Source organism: Aristolochia californica, unplaced genomic scaffold, assembly GCF_029961685.1.
Source record: "Aristolochia californica isolate CCGP_79_NKW_82.1479 unplaced genomic scaffold, dmAriCali1.0.hap1 SCAF_15, whole genome shotgun sequence".
NCBI lineage: Eukaryota > Viridiplantae > Streptophyta > Magnoliopsida > Piperales > Aristolochiaceae > Aristolochia > Aristolochia californica.
The window spans coordinates 7,552,219-7,569,561 of NW_027181826.1; positions in this window are offsets into that span (position 1 = coordinate 7,552,219).

Sequence of the window (17,343 nt, forward strand, 5' to 3'; positions counted from 1 at the left end):
TTGGACAACCAACTCAAATTTTACAATTAGCTGCTTATGAATAACACAAAACAGTAAATTGAGCTATGACTTTCTTGATAACAGCCTTGTACTTACCATGGCTCCTCTCCACATCCCAAAGGGAAGTCAATGCAGTGTCACCAACATGCCATTGTTCAATTGAAGCACCCAAGTTTGTAATATCACTAGTTGAATTGCCAGAGGAGGGGGATGAAGGCATTACAGCAGCTGCTGCCAAGTTCATCCCAGGATGAGTCTCTGTCCTGCTCAAACTCCTCTGTGCCAAATCCTCTGTTCCAGGTATAATTTCCATCTTATGGCTATCAACAGCAGAAACCATTGTGTCACAGAATGGAGGACTGACATATGTTCTCTTCCAGCTCCTTCCAGTTCCTACTTCCTTGAGGCACATATCCAGCCACTACAGTAAATGGATCCAGCTGTAAACCCAGTGCTTGTTCCCCCAAGTTGCTGTAACCCTCAAGGAGATCATTCCATGCTTGTAGGACTTTCTGGTCCATGCTATCAAATTCTTGGTTGGCCTCTCCTGCCCAACCCAACTTCTCCATCTCCCTAAATAGCTTCAGCTAATGGCTTGGGTGTATTCCGTGTAAATTTCCAGCAATTATCACATTCCCCTTTTTCACATGACCTCTAATTGTAGAATTCCAGGACTCCACCTCATTGGTTATCTGAACTGTGGGCAGATTGACCTTCAATACTGCTGGAGCAGATTGGCCTTCAATACTACTGGAAAAGTGTGCAGTGCTGAAAAAATATTTGACTGTAGCCTCTAATGTTCCATTGGCAGTACCCAAATTATTTATTCTGACAGCTGATAGTACAGAATATAATTCCAGTTGTATGTCCCACGCAGCAGATAATTTTGCTTGCCTTGCCTCATCAAGTGGAAGTCTTCCCCCTGATATAGAGTTCAAAAGTTCAATTGCACTTCCCATATCAATCGGCACGATTTCAAACGTGCACCCAAACATGTTGGAAGATAGAGCCCAAGCCCACACGACCAAGGAAGGACCACATATCTAAGAGTATTATAAGATGGTTACACGACCAAGGAAGGCCCACAAGATAGGCCCAATCACATAAGAAGTAGGACCCACCATAATTACCACAAGCTGGCATCCTTATCATATAAGTTGGAAGATCAAGAAGGACTCACAAGGACATCTTTATTGAGTTATTTAACTGTGGTAGGACTTATCTTTAAGTGTTAGAGTTTGGGTGTAATTGGGACAAATGTAGTTTTATTGTAATTGGATCCTACTACCTTCCTCTACTATAAATAGAGGTTCATATACTCTGACTATAAGAAGTTAATGAAGTCAATGAAGTATTTCTCTTTTCCATAAATTCAACAAGGTATCAGAGCAGGTTCTGTGAGTTGACATGGTCAACCCACAGAGGTAAGGTGATCTTTTTCTCTAATCCCTAAACTCTAAGTCTAGGTTCATAGTTATTTGTTTTTAAGTCCCTGAACTTGTAGATTCCTTTGCATTTTTAACCTCTATAATTAGCTTTTCATATTGAAGGAAAGATATTCGAGTCTAATTTCCAATGAAAAAATATATTTTCCAATCGGAGTTATCTACGGAGAGATATCAATATTTGAATGAGCAATGGTCAAATTGCAAAAGAGCTTCAAGCATCAGCAAAAAGCTTCAAATTTCGAGGTATTTTATGCTATCAAGAAAGAAACTTTATATGGATAATTATATATCAAAAGAAAGATATGTAATTTTATTTTCTTACCTATTTAACCAATTCTTGGTATGATTTTTTTATAAGGAGATATTGATCTTGGAAGAGTCAATGGTCATTCTGGGAAAAAAGGAGAAACAGTACTTAGTTCAGCTAGATGGTAGAGACCGAAATCTATCAGATTATTTATCTTCTGATAATCATATTTTATGAAGAGATGTTATACTTGGATGAAATGGTATTTAAGTCTAATTTCATAAGGAGAAAATTTCATTTCAATCTGATCTATATTGAAAGATATATTCGAATTGGAAGAATCAAAGGTCATGTTGGTATCCTGTTGCATTGAAAAAACCAAATTTAAGCCCATTGTTTTGCACCACTTTTTGAGTTGCTATATCAGGAAAATATCTCACTTCTCCCAGGTTTGAGGGCTTATTTATACATCTTTGTTATTTGGGCTTATTGTTGCATCTATGATATTTGGTTCAAGCTGAGATCACTGCCATTACCTCCCAGGTTGAGGGGGAGAGGTAGAAGAGGTAGAAGAAGTACAAGAAAGAGGTATTTTATTCCATATATTATGGATAAGTTTATGTGGCAAATATTTTCAAGAAAGGGGGAGCACAAAATATGAAGCTTATGCATCTAAGAAAAAAATATTTATATCAGATTATAATTATTTCATGGGTCCTTCTACAAGGTTTATTATTTTGGTTTGTGTTATATGTGTTGGAAGATGGTCGTGATACATTACATCTATTGCTATTATGTATCTTTGGATGAGACATTATTAATGAAGAAGAGGTGACCTTAGTACCTTTTCTCATACCATAATTTATTTGACTCTCAAAAATATCACAGTTTGGACACCATGAGAGTCACTGCCCGGATTGGGACACCATGATAAATTTATCTCTCAAAAATCAAATTTTGGGATACCATGAAAGTGGGTATCCAGGTTGAGACACCATTATAAATAAACCCACTACTCCCCTGTAATGGCTTTTATTACTCCTACCACTTGAGAGTCGTTGTCCTGTGGAGGGACACGGTGGTGGACACTTCAGAGCTCTTATAATGTGGGATCCACCATGGTGTTCGATCTAGTGGGACCCACCATGAGGACGTGGACACCAATAAGAGTCCTCACCCAAGCTAGCACAAGGTAAGGAATTAAGAAGCACTAGCTGAATTGAGTTAGAAGACTTGAAGAACAAGTGGGACCCACAAATATCTCACAAGCTGGCAACCTTATCAAGATGAGCTGGAAGATCATGAGGGACGCACAAGGATAAGGCCACGAGCTGGCCTCCTCCCTTAATTCACATGAATGAAGAAAGAGTTCTATTTCAACTCATATTAGTCTTCTATCGTAGAGAGTTAGAGTTAGACTATAATTAGGATTGAAAGGCAAATTGTATAAGGACTCTACCTCTTCCTCTACAATAAATAGAGGTGTTGTAATTTGGAATTCATCAAGTTTTACATCTCAATCTCGAGTTACTCTCTCTCTCTCTCTCTCTCTCTCTCTCTCTCTCTCTCTCTCTCTCTCTCTCTTTTTTCTTGGCACAACCTCTCCTTTCACTTTTACTTTTTCTTCTCTCTACCCGAGAGCTCTTCTTCCCTTTTCTTATTTTTTCTTTATTCTTTCTCTTGCTCAGATTTATGGAAAAGGGATCCTAAATTCAACATGGTATCAAAGCATTATATTTAGGATCCCTCTTCAAAGGAATTCTCTAAAGAAGTGATGATCAACATCACTCAAAGAAGGCTCTTTTATGAAGGAAGAACACAAGCCGAGAGATAAGTGTTCAATTTTTTTTTTCTTTTCATGTTACTGCTTTTTGAATTTAGAAGATGATTTAAGGATGAGTCTGTGAATGCTTTCATCTTATTATATTATGGATATGCATGCCTCTCTATCTAGAAAGAGCTATTAAAATAATTTTGTCGGTTTGGAAATTCTGTTTACAGAGACCAGTCTATGAAAAGATTGTTTGAAAATTTCTTTTCGTGGGATAAGAGTTCCCTAATATATATAAGATTTTTATTGAGTCTCTTATGAGTGGTATTAGAGAAAAACATCAGAATAATAATTTAGCATCAATGCTAAAATTCCCCATACATCGAGTTGATTGAAGAAGTACTGCTTGGTGTTATTATTAGAATTCTTTTTGAAGAAGGGCCTATCATGGCTGAAGAGAATATGAATATCAAAGGTGATATACTAAAAATCACCACCATACCCTTACGTGGGGTATCAAATTTTAATGAGTTGGTCCACATCTGTTTGGAGGTTCCTTATAACAAAAGACATACTTAGTCACCTCACCACCCGAGGACCACCTATTGATGAAGATGATATTTTTATAATAAATGGTTAAAAATGATACTTTGGTGATTAGTTGTCTAATCAATTGCATGGAAGAACATGTCTCCAACAATGTTATTCATCTTGACACTACTAAACAAATTTGGGAGACATGTGTTAAACTGTACTCTTGCTCGGATACTCTACATAGACCATATGATATTCTCCAAAGAATGTTGAATACTAAACAAGGAGAGAATATTCATGAGTACTTGGGCCCACTTCAAAGGCTTTGTTCAAGAGTGAAAGTTGGCTCAGCCTTCAACCACATATATTTCTATCCAAGACAAACAGAAGGAAGCCTTAATTACTGCTATTTGTCTTGCAAATGTTAAACCCCATCTTGAGATTGCCAAGAGTCAATTTTTGAGTACTTTTGTTGTCCCCAAGTTTGATGATGTATGCACAACACTACTTCGTATTCCAGACACTTCTTCGTCCACTACTGACGTATCATCCGCTATGTATTCCGATCATAGAGGATCATCATCTAACCACGGCCGAGGCCGAGGTAGAGGTTATAGAGGAGGCAAAGGAAGAGGTGGAAGGACTGGTGCTGGCAGAGCATATGGGAAAGAATGTACTCATTTTAAAAACAATGTCCACACTATAGATAATTGCTATTACAAGGCATGCACTTACTGTAGATAATATGGCCATTATAAAGAAATATGCTATAAAGCCGATGGACAATCAGAATTGACAAGGGCTAATTAAGTCTTTATAAGTGATACAAAAGAAGAAGAACCCACAAAATCAACAACACAAAAAATATTTACTGATGAAGAGTATGAGTTATTTCAGAAAATGAAGACAATGTCGGGTTCTTCTCTTAGTTCCTCCGCAACTACTTCTGCCACTACGGCTTTAGGTATGTTATCCACCTCATCTTCATCCTAGTTAATTGACTCAGGAGCCTCCGAGCATCTTACAGGTAACAAAAATTTATTACATTTTCTATCTCCGAGTCTTTCACACAAATTTGTTACCATAGCTGACGGTTCTTAAAGCAAAGTCTAAGGGAAAGGTTCCACTTCTATCACACCATCACTTCCGCTCACTGATATTCTTTTCATTCCTACTTTCCTTTTGAATCTATTATCTGTTAGTCAGATGATAAAATATTTTAATTGCTCCGTTACCTTCTCACCCACTTCATGTGTCTTTCAGGATCTTATAATGAAGTACGTGATTGGTGGAGGCCACCATGAACAAGGGGGGCTTTACTACTTGGACGTGCCAAAAATAAATATGGTTTAGACTACTGAAAATGAGTCACGGTTATGGCCCAATCAGTTGGGACATCCATCTGTACAGTCTCTTCATTATTTGTTTCCTTCTCTTAAAGTAAGGTCAGAATTTCATTGTGAGGTTTTTCAATTGAGTAAACATAAAAGGAGTACATACTCTCCTCGTCCAGAAGTCATAAGTGTTACTCCATTTTCGTTAATTCATACTGATGTTTGGGGACCCTTGAGTGTCTCCAATATTTCTCAAGCAAAATATTTTATTACCTTTATTGATGATTTCGCTTGCACAACTTGGTTGTTTATATTAAAGGAGAGTTCTGAGATACCTTTCATTTTTAAATCATTTCATGCTATGGTACTCACATAATTTGGTCAAAAAATAAAAATTCTCCAGTCTGATAATGCCAAAGAATATATTTCCAAAGATCTTGACTCTTTTTGTCAAGAAAATGGCATTATCCATCAAACATCATGCACCTACACTCCTCAACAAAACGGTGTCATCGAATGGAAAAAACATCATATTCTAGAGGTAGCTCGAGGTCTATTATATGCCATGAAAGTTTCATACTTTTATTGGCCTCAAGTAGTCCTTACGGCTTGCTTTCTTATAAATCGTCTAGCTTTTACCATTCTTGGTAATAAATCTCCTTACTCTAGATTATTACCGAATGATGATCTATTTTCATTACCTTTGAAAGTCTTCCAATGTCAATTTTTTTTCATAATTCATTACCTAGACACATCAAACTTGATCCTAAATCTATCAAGTGTATCTTTTTGGGATAATCTCGCACACAAAAGGGTTATGTTTGTTATAGTCCTACTCTTCAACGTTTATTTGTGTCCAGGGATGTAACATTTTTTGAAGACTCCTCATTTTATTCTGATAGTGCTCCTCCTGGTTTGTCCTCAGTACTAGGTTCTCCTCAACCAGTTGTGCCTCGTGATACAGAGATTATTCAACCCCCAGAGCAAGTGGCCGACACCACACCTGCTGAGTTACTAGATCCAATAGAGGTAAGTCCTTCATCACCAATTATTTTTGGCCCTCAATATGATACTCATCCTATTGCTATAATGAAAGAACTTTGATCATGCACTAGACCTTCTACTTCTCATCCCATTTCAAATTTTGTGTCTCCTCATCGCCTCTCACCTTTATGTTGTCAGTTTCTTTCTTCTATTTCCTCCATATCTGTTCCACAGTCCTATCAGGAGGCTCTACAACATCCAAGGTGGAAGGAAGCAATGGATGAAGAAATGAAGGCCCTTAATGACAATCATACATGGTCACTGGTTCCTCTTCCCACAAGTAAAAATCCCGTTGGTTGTAAGTGGGTTTATACTGTCAAACAAAATCCGGATGGGTCAATTGAACGACTGAAGGCTCGACTGGTTGCCAAAGGTTATACTTAGTGCTATGGAATTGATTATGAAGAAACCTTCTCTCCAGTGGCAAAAATAAACTCGGGACATATATTATTATCTCTAGCGGCCAATTCATCATGGACGATATATCAAATTGATGTAAAAAATGCATTTCTTAATGGTGATAATAAAGAAGAAATTTACATGCAACAACCACCTGGGTATGTGGTTGAGGGGGAGTCAGTATGCTGCCTAAAAAAATCTTTATATGGTCTAAATCAGTCCCCTCGGGAATGGTTTGAGAAATTTAGTCAAGCCATCATACGGGCCGGTTTTCATAGATGCTCTGGAGATCACTCAGTATTTATTGAAAATACACCGAGAGGTAAGGTGATTCTAGCTTTATATGTTGATGATATTATTTTAACTGGGAGTGATTCTGAGGGCATCCTGAAAACAAAGGAGAAAATATGTGCTTAATTCAAGACGAAAGATCTTGGACTACTCAAATATTTTTTGGGTATTGAAGTATTACAATCCAGACATGGGATTGTGCTATCCCAAAGGAAGTATGCCCTTGATCTAGTAGAGGAGATAGGAATGATGAGATGCAAACCAGCAGACATTCCTATGGACTCAAATACAAAACTATGTGGAGGCACTGGAGAAGATGTAGATATTGGAAAATATCAAAGACTAGTGGGGAGCTTATTTACCTGTGTGTAACAAGGCCGGATATTTCATATGCAGTAAGTGTGGTAAGTCAATACATGCACAAGCCACAACTTAGTCCTTGGCAAGCACTTGAAAGAATACTTCTATATCTTAAAGGAGCTCCAGGAAGGGGGCTTCTCTATCAAAACCATGGTCACTTCAACATCGAAGGATTATCAGATCCAGACTGGGCCGAATCCCCTGATGACAGAAAATCTACTTCGGGATTTTGTACGATGGTTGGAGGAAATTTGGTTACATGGAAAAGAAAGAAGCAAAATGTAGTTGCACGGTCTAGTGCAGAAGAAGAATACAGGGCCATGATACACACTGTTAGTGAACTCATATGGATAAGATCTCTTCTGACTGAAGTGGGTTTCTACAAAGAAGCTCCAATAGATCTATATTGTGACAATCAAGCAGCAATACACATTACATCGAATCCAGTCTTCCATGAAAGAACAAAGTATATTGAAGTGGATTGTCATTTTATATGAGAAAATTTCCAAGCTGGTTTCTTATCTTTGAATCATATATCATCACAAAGTCAAGTTGCAGATATTCTCACCAAGCCAGTCACTCACAAGATTACGTTTACCATATGTAGCAAGTTAGGCATTTATGATGTCTTCTCACCCCCAGCTTGAAAGGGAGGGTTACAATGTAGAACCCACCATGGTGCTCGAACTTGTGGGACCCACCATGAGGACGTGGGACACCAAGAAGAGTCCTCACCCAAGCAACCACGAAGTAAGGAATTAAGAAGCACAAGCTGAATTGAGTTAGAAGACTTGAAGATCAAGTGGGACCCACAAATATCTCACGAGTTGGCAACCTTATCAAGATGAGCTGGCCTCCTCCCTTAATTCACGTGAATGAAGAAAGAGTTCTAGTTCAACTTATATTAGTCTTCTAGTAGACTAGTTTGAATGGACTTTATCTTAGAGAGTTAACATTGGAATGTAATTAGGATTGAAAGGTAAAATGTATAAGGACTCTACCTCTTCCTCTACTATAAATCGAGGTGTTGTAATTCGGAATTCATCAAGTTAAACATCTCAATCTCGAGTTCTCTCTCTCTCTCTCTCTCTCTTTTTGCTTGGCACAACCACTCATTTCTCTTTTATTTTTTCTTCTCTCTACCCAAGAGCTCTTCTTCCCTTTTCTTATTGTTTCTTTATTCTTTCTCTTGCTCGAAATTATGGAAAAGGGATCCTAAATTCAACAAGAGCAATGCCGATAGACACACTACCTACAAAAGATGGAGTGTGCCCTACATCCAGCATTAGGAATGGAGAATGGAGCAATATCTTACAGGGTAGGAGTTATTTTTACTGTCACTTATATTATGCCAACAGGGCCTCATGGAAGGATGCAACAGTGTGAGGGAGAGTGTTGGAAGATGAAGGCATATTGGAAGATGTGCCATTTTATATAAAAATATTCTATACATCATTTGCAGCAAGCTGGGAGTTCTTGATGTTCTCTCACCCCCAGCTCGAAGGGGAGTGTTGGAAGATAGGGCCCAAGCCCACATGACCAAGGAAGTCCCACATATCTAAGAGTATTATAAGATGGGCTACACTGTTAGTATGTCAATGCCCACCTCTCACAAGTTACTGCTAAACTAATGTATTCACTGGCCCCCAATTATGAGGAGCGCCAATGTCGAAAGTGAGTAAATTAGTTAGCAGTTCCGGCTTAGATGCTGATGAGGTCAAATTGTGACTGCAATGGTGTTTGTGAAGAAACTGTAAAATGAAGGTGGAGTTCGGGGCGCCAGCCCCGACGGGGGTCCAAGGGGGCTAGCCCCCTTGGCAGTGGAGTCTAGGGCCTGCTGGTAGGCCCCGACCCACGGTATGCTCTTAGTCACGAATGGGAGACCCAAAAATGAACGGAAATTAAAAGACTCAAGTGTGAAAGGGAATTAATGGAAGCAGCGGGAAACAGAGGCGAACTCTGTACTGACCGTTGCAGCGGTCAAAGGCCTCCATCGGCGCCGGAAGAGATAGGAAGCTTCCTATCTCTCATTTTCGTAGTTGTCTCCCAGCTGTCTTCCTCGATTCAGTGCTACAAATCACCTATAAATAGAGGTATTCTTCAGCAACAACGGACATCCAAAGTAATACCTATTCCCTGTTCGTTTTCTTTTTTAGTTTCTTCTTTTGTAAGTCCAGAAGCCATTGAAGCTCTTCGAAGAGCGTGTGGTGGGACGAAATTAGTTTTGTATTGAAATAAGGTTCAACGTTGGCTTTCTTCTTGATTGTTGTTAAGATGTTCCTGGGTTGAGCTTACTCTGTTTTACATACACGACCAAGGAAGGCCCACAAGATGGGCCCAAGCACATAAGAAGTAGGACCCACCATGATTACCACGAGCTGGCATCCTTATCACATAAGTTGGAAGATCAAGAAGGACTCACAAAGACATCTTTATCTTATGGTCACTTCATAGAAGAGTTCTAACTTGATTTATGTTTGTCTTTTATCTATATTGAGTTATTTAATTGTGGTATGACTTATCTTTAAGTGTTAGATTTTGGGTGTAATTAGGACAAAGGTAGTTTTATTGTGATTGGACTCTTCTACCTTTCTTTATTATAAATAGAGGTTCATGTACCCTGATTATAAGAAGTTAATGAAGTCAATGAAGTATTTCTCTTTTCTATAAATTCATATTATGGTTCCAGATCTGACACGTGGATTTGTAGGGAGGAAGAAGATGAAGATGAAAATCAAGCTAAAGGGAAGCTTGAAAACCCTAGGGTCATTAAGGAGAACACACACCCCTGAGCTCGTTGAGGAGAACTCAAAATCCTGTTTAACCTAAAATCAATGCTTGTCTTTTTCATTACTCTTACCCCTTAAATAGGGTTCACCCTTACAAGGTTTAAGATAAATTATTACAAAAATACCCCTATAAATGAAATATTCCAAAAATACCCTGTGGTTTAAAACTGAAATAAAATAAAGTAAAATAAATAAAAACTATTAAAATAATAATGTTATTGCGTGTATAACATTACACCCTTGGAAGAAAGAGCTTGTCCTCAAGCTCGAATGTAGAATCTACTTGCTCATGCCGACGTCTCCATCCGTTCTCAAGTATCAACCACAGTATCTGTGTCAGCCCTCTAGACTACAAAATTGGAGCATCCAACAAGAGAAGCAAATTTTTTTTTGACACTGCCAGCTTCACTTTCTATAGCATACCCCAATACGGATAAGCAACCTAACAACAAGTTGAACGATCAGCTACACCAAACTGGTAAATTCTGTCACATAATCTCACCATACCCAAGGTCTTTTGGACTCATTTGAAACCTTAAAAACACATAACTGTCTCAAGTTCTCAATAACCACGTCTTGCCCTTCATATCCTTGACTAAAATCTTGTTCAGGATCAGGTGCACAATGTCTCCCATGATTAATACACTGTGATTGGCACTGCTTGCTAATTGTGAATGCCTGAGGACAGTACCAAGTTATGTAGTGAGGTGTGAACTGGCTGTATCCGCCTTGTTCAAGTACCTGCGTTGCACCCTTGAAATCCTGCACAAATTGCATCATCCTCTCATTAACAGTACTAAGCAGAGGCCTCGCCTTTGACGTATCCAGTACAGACCATGAGCAGAAAAAATACAATACGCCAATCACAGAGTGATCAACTTCAGCACCTGCTAATGTAAGAGTTCCTACAAGTGGTTCAAGTGCCACCCTCGATGCATAAGCATTAGATTCATCACCACTGGAATCATACTTCCCTTTTCCAGCACTCTATTTTAATGCCTTGGCTGCATGAAAATAACCATCTGCATCCTCAAGAAGCACCTTGGCTTGGCTGCCTAGTAGCAATGTATGCTGGACTGCCACCGCAGCACTGGTTGCTGCAGTGCCACAGCAGCATCACAAAACCATTTGGGGAAGAACCCAAGTGCTGCAAAACCAGCAGCTTCCTCCTGTCTCCTCTCCTTCCCAACCCAATTTGCATTCATATTAATCAATCAATTGGATACAAAAACATTAGACTCAAAACCATTCTTGATTGTGTAATTGTGTATTAACATGCCCAAGAAAAAATCAATGGGTGGGGCACAGATAGGAAGGGCACGAGACAATGTGATAGGACTCATCACCTACTGTTTTGCCATCTCCTCAAGCTTGGCAACTTACACCCTTGGTCTCATCTTCACCTTCTTCATACAGCCACTCTTCCACTTACTGGAGTTTTGCAGAAAATTCCTCCTTATCAGACCAGTTACAAAGTCATGATACTTGTCATGAAGCTTGTTTCTCATGTCATAAACATAAGCTTCAACATCATTCTTCTTCTCTTTGATTTCTTCCATCACTCTGTCTTGCAAAGCCATCTCAAATTCCTTTTCTACAGCAGTCTGAACATCTCCTCGCTGCATTGCACCATACACCAACTCTGCAACAGGTATTGTGGTTTTCTTCACCTTCTTTTTTTGGGCTTCCATCTTAGTATCAGTTTCCATCTGAACAGGCTTGTCTCCAGAGTCGGGAACACCATTTTCTGCTCCACCATTGGCAGCATCACTAGCATCACTATCATCATGCATATTTACATCATTATCATTTCCACCTGCGACTGGAATATCAATCGTGGCACCATCAGTAACCATTTTTGTAGGTTCTTTCGGTGGATCCTTTGTTACTGGTACTTCAACTTCTTCTTCTTCTAAGAGAGTTGCTGACTCGATGGAAACAATACCATGCAGATTCAAACGAACTATGACTTTTAGTTTCACCATTGGCAGATTGGAATGGACCAATCGTATATGTGCTAAGCTTAGCTGATCCTGGAAATTCGCTTGCATCTGCATAGCCAACGTCAACTGTAAATGTGCCAGTACGATAGAATTTCAACGCTTTGATACTTGGAATTGGATTGCCCTTTGGAAATACAACAGTGCTCTGCACATTATCTCCAGTGCCATTTTGTGAATCAGGGCCAGAACCTTTCCAGGACAGAGCAATTGAATACGGGAAACTCTCATTGACCTAAAATTCTCTGATTTTAAAAGTTGGACTAAGAATAGCACATTGAAGTGCACACCCTCGGGCAACACACTCACTGGCATTCATAGTACGCCTTGGCTCCTTTCCAAAAAACTCAGTTATTATCCTAATAATCGCTAGAATACGAGATCCTGATCCTACTACAACAGAATTAATGTTTTCAGTAGTAAGTCCAGCTTCCAACAAGGCCTTTTCAAGCAGGCCCTTAACCCTCGCCAAAATAGGACCTTTCGATGAATCCCTTTACATCCTTCTCATCCATCAAACATTCACTATTAGGAGGTGCCTTTGGGTTTGCACTCAAAACCTTCTTCAGTTCTCATCATCTATGTTGTTCGATTGAATACAAAATTGAGGTTGCCGATACTTAACCCACCCAATTTGGAAAATGGCTTCCCTCTGTTATGCTGAGAGGTGGATTGCGAGTGGTAGGTGGTAGCAAGAAGTCAAATCCCACCGGACTTGTTTCTAACAACGCCGACGGAGCCTCCTCAGTTTTCGATGGCGAAGAGCAGGAGGACGTCGTGGCTTTTTTCCGAAGGGAAGCTTGAAAACCCTAGGTTCCTTAAGGAGAATGCACATCCCTGAGCTAATTGAGGAGAACTCAAAACCCTTGTTTACTCTAAATCAATACTTGCCCTTTCTCATTTCTTTCATCCCTTAAGTAGGGTTCACGCTAACAAGATTCAAGATAAAATATTACAATAATGCCTCTACAACATATTAACTATTTAACTGAAATAAAAATAAAGCAAAAGCAAATTGAAAGAAAAGAAATTAATTTAATAATAAATGACTCAGCCACTGAGCCTCTGCATAACTTGGCCTGCTATTCAGCTGCTGCTATTGTGTCTCTTTGGTTGAAACATTATTATTGAAGGATTTCTCATTTACTGATTGTTGTCAACATTGATTATTTTGATGAAGTAGAAAGCATATGGTGGCTGTAGAATATTATCATTCGGGTGATTACCCGTTCCCTGCCTTAATTAGCATTTAATACTCCTACCATTTGAGAGTCGATATCCTATTGAGGGACATGGTGATGGAGGTGTTTTATTACACTTCTGACCAATGCCTATAGACTCACTACCTACAAAAGATAGGAGTGTACCCAACATCTAACATGATTTATTTGATTGGAGTATGGAGTAAGGCCTCTTGGAAGAGACCACCAGCTTGAGGGAGAGTGTTGGAAGATATGGTGGACTTCCATTTTATACGGGAAGAACCTATACACCATTTGTAGCAAGTTGGGTGTTCATGATTTTCTCTCATCCCCAGCTTGAAGGGGAATGTTGGAAGATGGACCCAAGCCCACACATCCAAGTGTGTTAGAAGATGGGCTCAAGCCCATAAGACCAAGGAAGACCCACACATCCAAGAGATGTGGAAAATGGGCTCAAAGCCCATAGACCAAGGAGGAGGCCCATATAGTGATAGCAGGATGGTAAATAAAGAGTCATCCCATAAAGATGGCATTGATGCAATTAGTTTAAGTTCCAAGGGTATTATTATAATATTCTAATTTTATCAATCTATAAATTGAGCTTCAGGGGGAGGGTTAGGACATAAGCCCATAACCTTTTCTTCCTCTTGTTTTCTCCCAATGGGTCTCTCTCTCTTTTTCTCCATGAGCTAAATCCATGGAGTCCTGAAAATGAACATTAGGTTCTAGTTTTTAAGCTAAGCCTGGAACTTTAACTCATTACAAAGAGAAAGCCCTTGCTTAATTATGACACTTATTAATTGGCCATATTTGTAGAAACTATAATCAATGGTACCCCCAAACTATATTAATCAAAGTTTGTCTGACTTTAATAGCAAATAGTAGAGGTAATCCATCAATAAAATTTGATAATATATATTATTAGCATCATTTCGTTGCATAGCTTTGGTAATAAACACATCTTTATACTAACTAAAATGACTAATTTTCTATTGGGGATGATGAGTGTTGGTTTCGGAAATTGAGAACCACATCACCATCCATGAATTCAATTATTTGGTCACTATCAGAATTGATTAATGGTCTTGGAGGGACTACCTTAGGTATTATCGAAGTTTCATGAAACTTAATTTCCTCACATGAAATCATCCTAGGACTAGCAACATTAGCACTTAGTAAATCTATTTCAATAATAACAGTTTTACCAAATTCTAGATGTATTTTCAATTGGGTGCTAAGTTATTCATTACCTGAAATGGATTCGCATGATTGTAGCAATGGTTTCTGATCTGAGTAAAAAGTTATATCCCTGGATTAGGAGCTTAAGAAGTAATGCTTCCATTAATTTTCTATCTTTAAAAATAGAGTTAAATTAGGGTGAATATTAAAATAAACCGGCCCTCAGGTGATACTGGTTTCAAAGACATCCATAAGAGAGGGGTTCCAATCCAAATTTCTACCATCTCTTAAAATGGTGTGAAGGCTGAAAGAATCAGGATAGAAACAAACAAACAAGTCGGAAAGAAAGTAGAAAGATAGAAAGAAAAAGAAAGAATGAAAGAAATCAAGAAAGAAAAAAGAAAGAAAGAAACAAGAATGAAAGAAAGAATAATGAAGAAAGAAAGGAAACATAAGAAAGATATAAAGCAAGATGTTGAATTTATGGAAAAGATAAAAACTTCATTGACTTGTTATAATCCGAGTACATGAACCTCTATTTATAATAGAGGAAGGTAGTAGAGTCCAATTGCAATAGAACTACCTTTGTCCCAATTACACCCAAACTCTAACACTAAAAGATAAGTCCTACCTTAATTAAATAAATCAATGTAGATAAAAGACAAACATAACTCAAACTAAAACTCTTCTTGGTCGTGACCTTAAGATAAAGATACTTTTGTGAGTCCTTCTTGATCTTCCAACTGATATGATAAGGATGCCATCTCATGGTAATCATTATGGGTCCTACTTCTTATATGCTTGGGCCCATCTTGTGCGCCTTCTTTGGTCGTGTGGCCCATCTTATAATACTCTTAGATATGTGGGCCTTCTTTAGTCATGTGGGCTTGGGCCCTATCTTCCAACACTCCCCCTGAATTTGGGGGTGAGAGAACTTCAAGAACTCCCAGTTTGCTACAAATGATATATAGAATCTTTTTTTGTATAATGTGGCAGATCTTCCAACACTCCCCCTCACGTTGGTGCTCTCATTCATGAGGTCCAACTGGTATAATATTAGTGAGAGTAAATCATTCCTAGCCACTAAGACATTGCTCTGAGTGTCCATCTCCACCACCATGTCCCTCCACAGGACAACGACTCTCAGTGGTAGAGTAGTAATATATGATATTAATGGGGGGAAGTAACATAAATATAATAATAAATTCCTCCGTCATAGACTCCCAACCATGAAAGTTTTTTACAGTGCCCATAATGGTTTCCCAACTGTGATATTTTTTGACAGGGTATCCTCCGTCAAGGTATCCTCCGTCATGGTTTCCCAACTATGATATTTTGTTTTTTGACAGGGCCCATCATGGTTTCCCAACCGTGATATTTTTTGACAAGGTATCCTCCGTCATGGTTTCCCAACCGTGATATTTTTTTATGGGGTAAAATAAATGATGATATGAAGCCACCTCTTCTTCAATAATAAAGTCCCCAAAGAGACATAATAATTGTAGCTGAATATAACACGACCATCTTCAAACTCATATAACATGAACCAAAATAATAAACCTTGTAGAAGGACCTATGAAATAATCATAATCCGAAATAAATATTTCTTTTGTGCTCCCCATTCCTTGAATATTTTGGTCACATAAACTTATCCACAACATATGGAATAAAATACCTCTTTCATGTACTTCTTCTACTTCTCCCCCTCAAGCTGGGAGGTAATGGCAGTGATCCCAGCTTGAACCAAATATCATAGATGTAGCCATAAGCCCAAATACTAGAGATGTATAAATAAGCTCTAAAACCTGGGAGAAGTGAGATATTTTCCTGATATATCAACTCAAAAAGTGACGCAAAACAATTGGCATAAATTCGGATTTTTCAATACAACAAAATACCAACATGACCTTTGATTCTTCCAATGCAAATATTTCTTTAAATATAGATCAGATTGACATGAAATTTTCTCCTTATGAAAGTAGACTTAAAATAAATTTCATAAAAGTATAAATTAAATTCATAAAATATAATTATCAGAAGATAAATAATCTGATATATTTCGGTCTCTGTCATCTGGCCGAACTACGTACTGTTTCTCCTTTTTTCCCATAATGACCATTGACTCTTCCAAGATCAATATCTCCTTATAAAAAAAATCATACCAAGAATTTGTTGAATTTTTTAAATAATAGACTTACTTATCTTTCTTTTTATATATAATTCTCTATATAAAGTCTCTTTCTTGATATCATAAAATACCTCGGAAGTTGAGGCTTTCTGCTGCCACTAGAAGCTCTTTTTCAATCTGACCTTTGATGGTTCAAATATTGATTTATATTTGTAGATAACTCAGGTAAAAAATTGGTTGAATAGGTAAAATAATAGACTTATAGATCTTTCTTTTTATATATAATTCTTCATTTAAAGTCTAGTTCTTGATTGCAAAAAATAACTCGGAATCTCAAGATTGCTGCTGTCGAACCTTTTTGCAATCTGACCTTTGCTCATTCAAATATCGATATCTCTCTTTAGATAACCCTGATTGGAACAAATCATTTTTATTTTGAAATTAAACTCAAATATATTTTCGTCAATATATAATTTGTAATATGAAAAACTCCATATAAAGATAAAAAATGCAAAGCAAACTATGGATGTTGGGACTAAAAAAAATAATAACTACGAACCTAGACATAGGGTTTAAGGTTTAGGTATTAGAGAAAATGATCGCATTACGTCTGTGGG